Genomic DNA, 15575 nt, shown 5'->3' on the forward strand with positions numbered 1-15575 from the left:
CAATGAAGGGTTTTGAATACATCTTCCAAGGCAAGGGTAAACAGCTTTGTATTAGTGGGATAAAAAAAAGATACTGTCTCAAAACATTGTTTTAAAAATAAGGAACATTCAGAACGTAAATTTAGCACTCCAACGGTGAAACGGCAGACTACAATAGAACTCTCATTAGATATGCAAAAGAAAGCTAAGCGTGAAAAAATATAATTTATTCACGAAACAACAGCGATGCTACTCAAAGCCAACATTCGGCTGGACAAGGTGGACGACCCTGCAGTCCGGAAATGGCTTTAAAAGTATGTACCGGGTATGGACAGTCTATCAATTAAACCTTCACAATCAACGAACAGTGATAGTAAGTCTAGGTTTTCTAAGACCTCTTTCTGATATTTTCCTTTTTTTCTATTGGCTAAGATCTAGAGACCTTCCCACTGCCAACCAACTAAGGAAACAATACGTCCCCCATCGCTCAAACGAAGTAATAGCAAGCATCGAACAGTCATTTAAGGGAAAACGGACATGGCTCTTATCTGCCACGAAACTACTGACTCTTCAGGCCGCTGTGTGTTCGCAAACTTGATGAAAACTCAAGATCCAGAATCTGAACAGGAAATATTTTTGTTAGAATGTGCGTTTCTAGATGCCCCGAACAGCAGAATGTGTTCTCAATCAATCCTACATGTTTTGCATAATTTTGAAATTAACCATGAGAATGTAAAGTACAGTATGTGATAACTGATTCCATCCCGTATATGTCAAAATGTTGTGAACTGCTTAAGGGAATTATGGGAGAAGATTTAATTCACATCACTTGCTGGGTTCATAAATTCAATTTTTTTGGTGATGTCCTGCAAAAGAATTTAAAGGAACTTATGCCACTGTGTCAAAAACAAAGAACTGTTTTCATATGTCAAGGAAAATCAAACGCATGTTACGTTCATACCTAAACGAAAACTTCCCAGATATGTCACGTTAATTGTATCCCGAGCGTGTGTTGAGTAGATGGGGAAATTGGTTTAAGGCTGCCTCTTACACACATGCAAATGTAGATGTTATCCTCCACTCATTTTTCAAACAGTTGTCACTGAAACCTGTACCAGTGGTAAACTGGTTGGCAGAAATGGAAGATGCCAGATTTTGCAACCTGGTAAAATCCCAAGCAGCATTTGTGTTTGAAAATTGCAAAATTATTGCAGACGTTGTTTTGGAATTAGAAGGGTCTAATTATCCATATTCTCACTTGCTTGTTTCTAAAATAATAAAACTGAAACATAGAATGAATGTAATTGCTTCTGGCCATGTTGGTGAACCAGTTAGTAAGATTATTGAAGATTTTAGTGAATTGTTAAAAAGTGAAGCGACTCTTCTCTTCCAAAATGTTAGTGTCTTAGTTGTAAAGAAAATTGAAAAGAACATGTCCCCAAGTGATGCAAACATTTTATTTGGACTTTTGAATGATTTGTTTCATCCTATCAATGCAATTCAATCAAACTATACAAATGTTTCGTCACTGAGTGAAAACGTATAAAAATTGTCTGGCTTTAAAATGTTGAAGCAGTCTGATATTATTGATGGGTACCTTGCTTTTAAAGGTATTCTTCAAAAACAAATTGAAGAAAATCCCGGTCAACAAGTTGAAATAATTCAGTCATTGCTAGCATTAAAATTAATGCACCTGAAATTTACATATTCCGTTTTAAAGTCTATTTGGGTTCCCTGTTCATCCGTTGATGCAAAGCGATTTCTTTCCAAGTACAATTTCATTGTCAATGGCCGGAGACGACTAATGAAAGAGAGCTCCATTGTAAAATGTGCTATGTTAGCTTTTCACGAAGGAATGGGTAGGATGGCGCAATGATACTGTAATCATAATCAGGAATAAAATGAAATAATATTGAATGCTTACTAGTAATTTATACATCTACCATTCATATAAAGAATTCAGAACCACAATAATGAAACTTTTAATGATTAATTTTAGAATTTCGTTAAAGCGACACGGCAATATATATATTTTGCTAAATAACGAGAAAATTAGTATCTTTCTCGCGAAATCGTTCAAAAATTAATGCGAAATCGTCATGCCTCTAGTTATCGCTCACTAAAATGTTCTTGCAGACACTTATGAAACACAGCCACGCCATTTTTTAACAACTCAAGGAAACCATCATCCATTAATTCTCTAATTTGAAGTCCTCCTTTCACTTGATCCGTGGGAACTTCTCTCACAAGTACATGAATCCATGTGATGTTTTGCCCATGGCTTTCACAAAGTTAGTGACAAGACCCTATTTAAGGCCATTTTTTCACACAATAGTGTTTTTGTGTCCCTTATGTCGCACTGGCATACAAATCAGTAGCTCTTTATGTATCCGAGCTGCATGCCGAGCAGAATTGTGATTAGCTTGAGATCTTCACATATACTGTACGCAACTTCTATTTCTCAAATTGGATTAGTGTGTGCACCTATTAACACTTTGACTACCAGGAAGTAACCACGGTATTTAAACCTCCAGCCCATCCATTTTTAAAAGTCCTTGCCTGCCAGTACTGCCTTCTGCACTGTGGAACAAAAATATTTACTATTCTTATATTACATTTTGAAATATTGTGAAAATAAGAACATACCTGGGGAAGGAATTCTAGTATGATTTTAAGATGTGATATCAGGTGACATATGCTCCAGGGTGCAGAGGGATGCCACACTTCCTGCAGTACCACCTTGTGCCACATAATTTTTTCTCTTAGGACAAACTTTACATCTTCTTTTCGGGTTAGGGTCAGTTTTCAGTGGTGAAAACTTGAGCAGAAAATATTCATTCACTTTTCCATCCAGACGTAATGGGGGATCTTTAGCTGATGCACTTTGTGGGGGGCGTTGTGAATGGAATGCGGTGGGGTGGATGCTGTGATGACGTGTCAGAGAGAGCTGGAGAGGCTGGTCGGGGCTGAGACTGGGACAGCGGCTGACAGTATCTGGAAACTGTCTATATGAATTGTAGATAGGTAATTTTTGTCTGGGTATTGGACTTCTGGAAGACACAGAAAGAACTGAAGAGAGTGCATTGTAGTAAATAGAAGAAAACAATTTTTGGCCATTTACAAGTTTTTCTCGTGAAGGGATACAGACCAGCTGTGTCTGTTCCATGCATGTGCTGATTGTAATCTGGCTTCATTGTTTTTCTGCTGAACTTTGAAGTGATTTAAACCATTTCATCAGAATCCATGGATGAAATCATTGTGATTATTTTGTTGTCCAGCCAAGAAACAAGAAGAATTTCCCCATCACGTTTGAATGTAATTTTCCCTTTTTCAAGGATTTTTGTTGGTCTTTAAGGTCCTTTGATACTCCCATGTTTTTCCCAATTGTCCCACAGATGGTGTAACTGCTCACTCTCCTAAGGTTCACACTTGAGAAAACGAAACTTAACAGCCGGGGACACGTGAATATAAATATAAACTATATGTGGCTTGCCAGCAAAATGCCGCGCAAATAGAATCAATTATCACTCCATAGTTTCCCATTTCTCTATGTATTGTTTGGGCGCCAGCGTTACAGTTTTAAACAAAACTGTACAGCAAAATTTATATTTAATAGCATAGAGACTTATACTTAAATCACAGGGGCAGGACTTTAAATAATTAACCATTAAGTACCGCTTTGAGAAAGAAAATTAACGCAATATCTGATCAAATGAATTTATTAAACAAAAAAATGACACGAGTAGGAAAAGTTCCTTTTAGCTTGTAAGCAAGTAAGAATTTAAAGTTACTGTAATTTACTGTTGCTTTCATTGTCTAATTGTGGCTCACCAATTGTAGCTTCCGTTGAGGTCATCTGTATTCCGTGGTTACTCGTTCTCCTTTTCTCGCTGCAGACTGGCTCCATGGACATCCTTCCTTCTGCGATATGGTTTTGGCTATCTGGACTAGCATTCCCTAATTGCCTAGTCTTTAAATTAGACATTGGCCCTATGCTTGTGAAAATTGATCACTGTTGGTCGTATAAGGAGAAAATTCAGCGTTGTGAATTTTTCCATGTTATCAGAAATCGTAATCCAACTTAGCTGTTCTCCTGATATAATACAGACTTGTACCAAGTACCGTGGAATTGAACTAACGTAGTTCTTCGTCCGGAATAATTATAGAATATCTCACTAGCCGTATGCTTGTTTCGTTTCACCCTGATCCGACAACATCACAGCAGCTATGTACTGTGTCTTGAAGCAACAACTCACTGTCCCGAAAATAATTCTGTCTCGAAGCGACCACTCACTGTCTCAAAACAAATTGTAGTTTTTTGTCGAGGATTGCTCCGCGCAAGATAATATACAGGAGCTCTCCCCACTCTTGATAACTGCTCCACACCAAATCTCTTTAAACGAAGCATCTGATTCATAGATCTCATATCATACCTTCCCTCTCTTCATTCTTCACCTGTAACCAGTAGTCTCTTAGCTTGGGCTACCCTCGCGCGCGGGTCGCTGTATAATATATTGCTCATGAATTAAAACCCGTGAGTTGTTCCAACTTCCCAAGCGTCAAGAATAACTTTTCCGTGTACACAATATGAGATAAAATGACACAAACTCAGACTCAACATATTGACCATATTTACAGCATATAATGAATTCCTATTTTATAATTTAAATAGCAAATGATGTTCTAATATATACCATATGATTCCAAAAGCTAATTGATTGAAGTTAAATTAATTTGTCTTTATGAATGATTGCCGAGGGTGGATAATCTTGATATCGAGTGATATCACGTAATAGGACTCTGCAATAAATTAGTATGGCTGGAGAAGCCTGGACGGCTACACACGCCCTCCTGTTATTAACAAATATAACACATGTGAAAATAACACACTACACGAATACGGCTGATACATACATCGTTGTATTTAATAAACACTTAAAAAATATACATAATCAAATCTTGTATCTCACTGTAGAGTGTCAGTTCCAATGATACCTTTTAACACTTTTAATAATTCCTGCCTATTTTCTTCCGAAAGTTTATCAGCAACACTCATAATATTTACAACATAACAACAGGTACATAACACTATCTTTGCACTTCACCATCAAAGTGTTCTGCAGTTCCAGGTTATTATAATTATATACACCACACACACGTCATCACACGTGGCTTACCTCTCTTAGATGGCAGCAAGCAATTTCTTGTTTTCATAGCAAAAGAAAAAATACTACTTAGAAAATTATTGCATTAATTTCCTTCTGCAGTTTCAAAATATTCCCAAGTCATTAATGGCTTCTAAAATAGTGTCAGGTCTAGGTTCACAACCTATACATGAATTCACATTTTCTAACTCAAGTACATTTAGTGTTATCAAAACAACACCTGGGAGACATTACGGTTAATTCTCCGAAATGTATCGTCTCAGAGAGCGAATATTATAAGTGCCCAACATGACACGATTACCATATTTCAATCTGTATGCACACGGACCAACCCGACAATGAATCTTGAATGGGCCCTGATACATCAAAAGGAATTTCTTCGTCACCTTCTCTTCACTGGACGAGAGCATGGGAACACGTAATAGAACAGAATCTCCTACCAGAAATTCGTCCAACACCTGACGTTTCTGCTGTTTGCTACGCTTCTAAGCCGCTTTAATCAAATTCTCTCTTGCTAATCTGACATATATATTAGTGTCCCGCTGAGGTTTCTGTGAATTACCTAATACTTTTGTCAGGTCATTCCTTGGATTGCTGCCAAAATGAACCTCTAATGGAGTGAATTTCGTACTTTCATGCTGTACCATATCAATCAATTTCTCAATCAAAGCTAAATAAACCCACCCACGCAGTGTGCTTATCATGAACTAATGATATAAACATCCTACCTAACTCCTTCATCGTGCGTTCATACATATTCCCTTGTGGGATCCTAATTGAGGAAAAAACATGTCTGATACCTAACTCTGTCATCACAGCCTTCCACTTCTTCGATGTAAATTGAGATCCGTTATCCGATAATAACCTCCTAGGCGTACCTAATTCCTGAACGTACTTGTCACTAATAATCTTACTACAACTAAGACCTGTCGCTTTAGGCACGATCAATAAAGGATTGACACACTGACTACTCGGAACTTCAATAACACCATCCTCTAACATGACTTCTATTTGATTGTCTACTGCTTTAGCATATTTATGTGGTATCGGATATCTCGGTCCACCGAATGTACTTTGATCCACCACTGAAAATGTGTGTTCATACACGTGTGTTTTACCAGGTTTCAATTAAAATACTTCCTTGTGTTTTCTCAACACATACAACAATCGGTCCCTCTGACCTTCTTACAAATTGCTACTATCTACAGCTTCTCTCAAAGCATCATCTTGATTCTCCTCTAACCATACTTCACATAACTTAAAATTTGCTCTTTCTTCTTCATCTTTTGAAACCTTATTGACACACCACATGTTTCAAACCTCTACTTTAGTCTGAACTTTGGCATTCCACCTGACTTTAATATCCTCATTATCCCACTTTAAATATACCATCGCCTCATTGTAATCTAACCGAGCTGAGTATAAACTTAGCCAGTCAGATCCCAAGATAACATCAAATATAAGGTTCGGAATAACAAGACATATCTGAATTTTCGACTTTCCGTTAATACAAATAGATACGGCAACTTGTTTACATATTTGCTTGGATCTATTACCTACAGCAGTGACAATATATGTGGATTTCACAGGCATTCCTTCAATCTCAATATTCTCCTTTTTTTCTGTCCTCATACCACTTTGAACTCACACATGACCTTTGACTGCCTGAATCTAATAAAGCCTGATAATGCGCCCTCCATACTTCGATCGTAACAACGGGGTTATCACTTTTACTAGCAACTTCGACTTGATCCACTTCCACCTCCCGTAATAACTCATCTCTGACATCGCGATCATAATTCACGTGCGTCATTACACAATTTCTCGCAACATGTACTGAAGACTGATAATATGATCTCTCATGACCGTCTACTATCAGTTTAAATTACTCTGTCTACTTGTATCCTGATTTCGGCTTGTACCTTCCTTAACATTACGTTCCCTCTGAACATTCCTATTTTGCTGGTGTGACTAATAACCTATATTTTGTTGTCTCGCTTGAAATTGACCACGGTGATTGTCTTCTTGTCTTCTGGGTGGTGTTTGACAGTTTGTGTACTCTCGTGTACTACTAATATTTCCTAACGTATCAAAACTTGCCAGCAATCTTTCCATTCCTTGAATAGACTCTTTCTGTTGCATACAGCTAGCTTCGGGGATTTTGCCGGGAAAATGTCTGAGTAATAGTTTCACAATATCTCTCTCCAATTGCATCCCATCTAAGTTTTTACAAATCATAACGTGGGCCAGAAAATATTCTGTTATAGAAACCCCTTCGTATGGCCTTAATTTCCCCAAAACAATGCGTTCTCTTTCCCTGCTTTGTATAACATCACTCTAGAATTTCTCCGTGAAATATTTCTGGAATTCCACTATACTGGTCATGCTGCTCTTATACAGCGCAAACCATGATTTTGTTTCCGCCAATAAAAGCATTACCAATTATTTCTAACGCTTCTACCCATTCAGTGATTCCTTCTTCTATTCGTTTTTCAAACCGTTTCTTCACAGTGTTAAAAAATGTAAAGGGTTTGTCTGTCTCCCATTGAATTTAGGTAGTTCTGTTTCACATATGAAATTTGTACCATGGCACTGACTTCCTATATTACCTTGCTTTTCGTATTTGTGCCTCCGACCTCTCAATACGTCACTCGAAATGTGTTCCTGTCTTTCCTCGGTGACTTTAATTTCAACCGTATATTCCTCTGCTTTCTTAAACTTTTCATAACATATTTTAGCATTAATGTCTACCTTACCGCACAGATCATCGTATTGTTGTTATTGTTGTTCTACTTGTTCTCTAACTTTACTAGCTTCTCCTACTAGTTCCTGAATTTTACGATTAATTCCTGTGATCTGCTGGTCTACTTCGCTCCAAACTTTACAATTTTCTTTTTCTACCAACTCCATGACTTCGCTCCTATGTTCAGTTAACTTTCTTTCCCATGTTGGCTACGTCTCATCTCCTGCTCTCCTAACTGTTTCTCAAAATGTTTCTGCTGCTCTAGTGCTTCATCTAATCTACGATTTAAAGCATCCATCTTGGTGTTAACTTCTCTGGTGATTTCGGTTTTAGTCTGTTCTATCTCCTCCCTATTTTCTTTAATTTCTGTCTGCGTTCTCTCTACTTCCTTCCTAATTTCACCTATCCCTTTCGTTTCCTTCCTAATTTCCTAAGTTTCCTTCCCAATTTCATCTGTCGCTTTCGTTTCCTTCTTTCCTTCCGTTTACTGTAATATCCCTTGCATCATCAAAACAGTTGTTGAATATTCATTTCACTATACGTATTACCTTCTTTCTCGCCCTCCATTCTAGCTACAACAGATTCTGTGCTATTTTCCATGCTCCCACCACTCTCTACCGTTTTATCTACTTCAATGCTCTCATCTACAACTTTCCTAGAATTCAGCGCCTCGCCTCCCTTTACTAAGTTTCCGCTACGTAATTTCATGTCCCTTTCACCTTGTGCAGCCATGATTCCTCAAAATCACACATATAAATTACATGGACACTCACTTAACTCCACAAACACAGACTCTACTTTACTGCTTTCTTTACACGAATACTTAATGGTTCTCGAGCTCCACGTTGGTGCGAAAAATGTAACTGTTCACTCTCCTAGGCTTCACACTTGAGGATACGAAAGTTAATAGCTGGAGACACAAGAATATAAATACAAACTACATGTGGCTTGCCCGCAAATTGCCACGCAAATAGAATCAATTATCAATCCATGGTTTTCCATTTCTCTATGTATTGTTTGGGCGCCAGCGTTACAGTTTTAAACAAAACCGTACAGAAAAATTTATATTTAATAGCATAGAGACTTATACTTAAATCACAGGGATAGGATTTTAAATAATTAAGCATTAAATATCGCTTTGAGAAAGAAAATTAATGCAATATCTGATCAAATGAATTTATTAAACAAAAACTGAGATGAGTCAGAAAAGTACCTTTTAGCTTGGAGGGAATTAAGAATTTAACGTTACTGTAATTTACTGTTGCTTGCATTGTCTAATTGTATGAGGAGAAAATTCAGTGTTGTGAATTTTTCCATGTTATCAGAAATCTTAATCCAACTTAGCTATTCTCCTGATATAATACAGACATGTACCACGTACCGTGGTTTTGAACTAACGTAGTTCTTCGTCCAGAATAATTATAGAATATATCACAAGCCGTATGCTTGTTTCGTCTCACCCTGACCCGACAACATCACAGCAGCTACGTACTGTGTCTTGAAGCGACAACTCACTGTCCCGAAAATAATTCTGTCCCGAAGCGACCACTCAGTCTCTCAAAATAAATTGTAGTTGTTTGTCGAGGATTGCTCCGCGCAAGATAATATATAGGAGCTCTCCCCACTCTTGGTAACTGCCCCATACCAAATCTCTTTACAACGAAGCATCTGATTCGTAGATCTCATATCATATTGTAATGGTTATAGCGTCCGCCATGCCAACTCGCTACGCGCCGGGGGAGTCACCCATCGTCCCAACCCCTTACGCTCGATCGCGCCAATCGCGGGCAATACTTAAGCGCTGGGCTGGCCCTTCTCTCTTCCATCCGTGGTCGCGCCACATAGGACGACGGAAATTACTCGACTATTAATCTGTAGTCTTCTCTCTCGCGAGGTTCTTGGATTCATCAAACATTCGGACGATTACAGAAGGGCCAGCGCAGGTATATAAGAGAGGAACGACCTGCCTGCTGTCAGTAAGAGTTAGACAGAGAGCGAGTGAGATTGAGTTCGCTTGAGCGCAGTCAGTGATGGCCTGGGAGAATGCAGCCTGTTGGAGCCGAAGACACATTCCTGTTCCCCTGACGTCGTGTGTGTGTGCGTTCATTGTGGCCGGCTGCTGGAGAAGAACTTTGGGTGTTCTGGAGCAGCGAGAAGGGAGCACTGGGTGCCGACGTGTGCAGACTAGGCCAACGAATGGGATTCGATGGATTTAGTGAACAGTGGATACTATCCCGACCTGCGGGACTGACGTGTAGGCTGTGGACCGTGACAGCGCTAACGAATGTGACTGAGTGGCTGAGTGAATGTAGTGTAAATAATCGATGACTCTGAGTGTGTCATTGTAGATGGAATATGAGAAGCTAAGAGAGAGAGCGCGAATCGTGTAAGTATGTAACCGTGTACTTGTGTAAGTTGTAGGCTGGGCTTTCGTCTGTGTGTGTGTAAATCTGTAATTGTAGTGCTTAGTTAATAAATCTTAGAAAGAGGACGCTACCAGATTCTGTACTCATTTATTTACTTACTAGCTGAAGTACCCGTGCTTCGCTACGGGATTTTCGGAAAGACTGACTTTGTGGTTTTCCTAACTGAAATCAACATAGGTCATTACAAAAACGTAAGTATGAATGTAGCGATTAAAAACAATGCTATCATATAAAATACTCGATCAAATGGAAAGCCGCACGTTTTATCACTTTTAACGAACAGTGCTGCGGTTAGATTGCGGTGCCAATCTAATAGTGCAAAGTTCCAGAGCTGGGATGACCAGGCCGCAGATTGCCATGAACACTCATCTGCCATTATTCCGCTAAATATGCACACTGTTCATTCCAATCAGTGCCTCAGGGTAGGGATTGAATAGCCCGAATGCTACGATGATCCAGTGTGTTATGTACCAGTAGTATAAGAAAATTTATAAACCAGGGGAATGGCATGCTAAAGAAGAAAGTTATCTAACTCCCCAGCTACTTCCTATCAATATTCAGGCAGGTTGTTACACTCTGTACGACTGGGCGAGTTGACCATGTGGTTAGCGGTGCGCAGCTGTGAGCTTGCATCCGAGAGATAGTGGATTCGAACCCCATTGTCGGCAGCGCTGAAGATGGTATTCCGTAGTTTCCCCACTTTCACACCAGTCAAATGCTGGGCCTGTACCTTAATTAAGGCCCAAGGCACTCCTAGACCTTTCATATCCCATCGTCGCCATAAAACCTATCTATGACGGTGCGACGTAAATCAAATAAAAAAATACTCTGTACTGCACCCTTGAAAATTGGTTATTGGTTTGTATGGAAAGAATATTTTATTAGTGGGGTGGAACAATGCATAAAATTATCATCCAGGAAGGAGATTTCAACTCTGCATTGTCTCTGCTAGCCCGCAGCGGAACAGGTTCACCCCCGCCGTGTAAGCGAGTCTGGGTTTTTTTGTGCCTTGTTGAAGACACCAGATGAGTAGCACGTGGATACGAACTCTACCAGACCAAAAGCGATCAATACTTTGAGATTTTGACGTCATGATATTTAACCAATTGGATCGCAAGGTTAGCCCGATCGCTAAATCTCAGCCAATAAAATTCAACTAACAAACACACCTACGTCTTGAAGAAATAAATACCCATGTATCTGGGGGAATCTTGCTCTTTTTCTCTTTTGTGTCTTCAGTTGTCTACGTGAATAATTGCTTCGCACAAGTACAAGTCATCGTGTTGTAAGAGCACATGTGTAATTGGAGACGGCATATACGACGTTGAACATTACAAGCATTCACTTGATGAAAGATGATATTTTTCCTGCTTCTGAGGAAATTTTGAGATACGGAAAATATTGGAAACGCAGCAGTTCAGATTTCCTTAATTTTATAAATCTGAGGAAATTTTAAAGTACGTAAAAACTGTGCCAGCTTGGAGAATCGAGTGTGTGTTGGGAACTATTACTAAAACAAACCTTTTAGTTTCAGCTTTCACCAGAAGACGGAAGATCACTAGCAGTCCTGAACTATTTCGGAAGAATGGAACTTCAACATTACGACGGGGTTTGTAACTGTCCTAAGTCCTCGCCCGCTGCAGCCATGTGCAACTAAAATGTGAGGCATAATTCAGCCCAGGGGAGAATAATATCGGAGATGGAGTTTGGTTAAAAATTCACTGATCATCAACCGAGTTCAGAAGCCAAGTCTACTACAGCTAAGATTTTAAATTATACTTTTCTCCATTTTCTGTTCTAATAGTTATGTAGACGTAGTCCTTGCTTGAATATTTGAGATCATTTCTGATAGTCTTTGTAGTTAGGAATTTCACTCTTCTTTCACTGGTGTTGGTAGATTTGATGTGTGTGAGAGTGTATTTGGGACCTATATTTTGTTCTATTTCAGTGAGTGCTTCGTGACATGTTCTCACTGTCCCATGATAAGTCGAGGAAAGTGTTAAAAATATTTGACCCACGCGATAACATTTATTAATTTATAAAATAATGATGGAATCATTTTAGAATTATTTGGGAGAGAATATCGACGTGTTCTGTGAACTTAGGATTTTTCCTTGATGTTTTTGTGGTTTATCATAGATTCGAGATAGGATAGAGTCATCTATGATTTCATTAAACCATAGCCTACGATGACGTGACCGCGCGCGTATAATAATAATAATAATAATAATAATAATAATAATAATAATAATAATAATAATAATAATAATAATAATAATAATAATAATAATTGACATTATTACGGTCTAATAGAATGTTTAAAGGTCATGAGTGTAATTATTACTGTGCTTATAAGTGATTAATGTGTGCTATATTGAAGTAGATGTTGTCCTGGAATATTGGTGGTGGCTTGAATGTCCACAAATTTTGCATTTATTATTATTATTATATTTGCCTTTATTTGTAGTGGCGAATTTAGGACTCATGATCCTCTCTTACACTTAACCACACTTCATTAACATAGTACATCTGAGAGCAATATTCATAATCTTATCTTAAAACTACCATTACAAACTAGAAACAAAATATGAAACAAAATAACAAACTCTATAAATATTCTTAGTCATGTCTTAAACTATCGTTACAAATTAAAAGTTGATTGACACTAAATACCCTAAGCACAGTAAACGTGCATTCATACACACATTCACTCTGCCAGATTCATTCAGCCTGGCGGCACACATCGAGGAGATGCTCACGGCAAGACAACTTGAAGGAATTTAAGGATTGAATGGCTCTAATGTTGTGGGGGAGAGAATTCCATATTCTAGCTCCATTTGCAACAAAGGAACGGCTGAATGCTGCTGACCTGCTGAGAGGGATAGCAAGTGTACTGCCAGAGCGTGTGTTATGCTGGTGGAAAGAGGATAGGAAATTGAGTTGTGAAGATAAGTAGTATGGAATATTCTCTTTTAATACTCGAAAGATTAATACTGCCACGTGGAGGTTTCTATATTGTTCAAATTTTAGAAGGGAAAGTTGTCGATAATAAGGGGTAATATGAACATCATAGCGTAAGGAAAAGATACATCTAATACACGAATTCATAGCACGTTGTAATCGGTTTAGTTGTTCTCTCGTGGCATCAATTAGTACTACGTCACAGTAGGAAAAATATAGGGAGGATAAGAGTATTTATAAGCCTAATTCTCATGTTTAGTGGCAGCATGTTTTGATGATATTTTAGTGGGTGAAGGGACGCGTACACTTTTCTACAGATATTTGTAATGTGCTCTCCCCAGTTAAGATTCTCGTTTATAATTACACCAAGATTTCTTACCGAGTTTTCGTACGGAATAATTTTACCAGATTTACTGTTATTGGTATTTTTGAGACTTGTAAATGGATCTTAAGATAGGATTTTATTTGTGTGTCCATTACATGAGTCAGTTAAGGAAGAGAGTGTGTCTTTGAACATAATTTCTTCTTATGCAGCACATATTGATCGATAATTTGAGATAATAGGAGATTAAAAATAACGTAGTCGTGACTCATAGACCGTATGCGCGAATGCTTATTTATCTATAACTGTAGGCAATTCTATGGAATTTTTAGTGATGATTTCTACTGTAAAATTATCCTGGAACATCGTTGTGGAATCTATTTCATTGGAAAAGTGATAATCCTGTTACAATCACACGCCAAACGATCGTAATGGTAGCCCTTATCTGATACCGTCATCGGGAGAAACTCTCATATTTCAAATAAAATTTAAAATTAAAAATCAAGAGATGGGTTTCGATAAATCTATTTGATAATATTACCGTGGACCAAAGCTTGAATGTGAGATGGATGAATGACTAATATTTTGAAAATGTGATTTCCATGGTGATATTTCGTCATGATATGTGTACGCTGTGCGCGTAAAGTTTTCGATTTTCTTGTTGTTTTGTGGCGAGCATATTGGGCTCAATTATAAATCTTTAAGCAATTTTATGACGGAATAAGATAGATTAGGATCTTTGCTTCGAGGGAAAATACTTAAGCAAGGATCGCGTCAATGAACTAAGCTCACAAAATGTAAAATGTTTAACTTTACAATGTGAGAATTTTAAGTCTTTATTGTGAGTTGTGCACAACACTAGGTCAATTGACACAAGAGTAAAAATCTAATGAGTTGAATATTGGTCTTCAAGATAATTTAATTAAATAATTTGAAGCATAAGTAATTAATTAGAATAATATTTAATTAATAGAAATGAATTTTTTGATTTTTCATGTGAGGTAAAAATTTGACTCATTGCAAAATAAATCGCAAAGTATTGTTAATTTAAATAATAATTTGAAAAATCAGATTTTTGATATTTGAGATAGGATTTTCTCAGATAATAAGTTAATTAATTTCCTAATACGATTTATTAAGACTCGGTTTCGTATCTTTGCAGAATGCAATTTAATGAAGAACTCTGGGTGAATCCCAGCAGGGAAGAGCTAAATATTTTTTTATTTCAAGATTTTGAAAATATTAATGGAATTTGGAAAGTGCTAATAATTTTTTAATAAATGTTAAAACCCAATTTTTTGTGTTTTCGTTTGTCGTCAGTCCTTAGGTTGTCCCTGTCCTCAATAATTTAGCGTTGCCTGTAAGCGAACGTTCCGCCTCTGGGACTTTTGCTTACCGGCTGAGCTACCCGGCAAAACGGGGACAGGTAGTACAAATTTGGCACCGAACGTGTTTGGCCCGAATTACCTCGGCGACGCCAATCTAAGGACTCGATCTTGTAGTCCAAAATTTGGACATAAGCAAGATGCGGCGACAATAGAATTTTTGGGTTATTTGATAACATTTATTAGCCCAGATCTCTGTGGCAGAGTGCACTTTAGTTAAAGTTAGGAAGGGCCATGTTGAATACTTGAAACAAAATCTTGAGGATTAGGAAAATTTCATTTTCTTTGATGCGACTGTATTTACGCAACATTTCGGATTTTTAATAGTTAAATATTATTGAAATGATATACAAATCTTCCCCTAAGGAGGTGAGCTTAATTCATTAGTGGACGTGGAACTGAACGAGGGACAGGATAAATTTAAATCCGATCTTAAAAGTGCATTAGGAAATCTGAAAGATAGCTTGAAGCAGGACTTTAAGGATAGCAATGATAGGCTCAAACAGGAACTTAGCACTGAATTAAGTGAAATACAGGCGGGTATTACACGTTCGTTAGCTGATATGTCGAACGAAGTAAGTGAGAGACTCGCTA

The 15575-nt window shown here is 37.9% G+C and overlaps 1 protein-coding gene across 3 annotated transcripts in view; it reads right to left on the reverse strand.

The window, feature by feature from the left end:
- Nucleotides 1-15575, reverse strand: part of LOC136879210 (uncharacterized) — a 1250431-nt gene that overhangs the window by 788402 nt on the left and 446454 nt on the right. The gene's annotated exons all lie outside the window — the stretch shown is intronic.

The sequence above is a fragment of the Anabrus simplex genome, chromosome 8 (assembly GCF_040414725.1).
Source record: "Anabrus simplex isolate iqAnaSimp1 chromosome 8, ASM4041472v1, whole genome shotgun sequence".
NCBI classification, from domain to species: domain Eukaryota; kingdom Metazoa; phylum Arthropoda; class Insecta; order Orthoptera; family Tettigoniidae; genus Anabrus; species Anabrus simplex.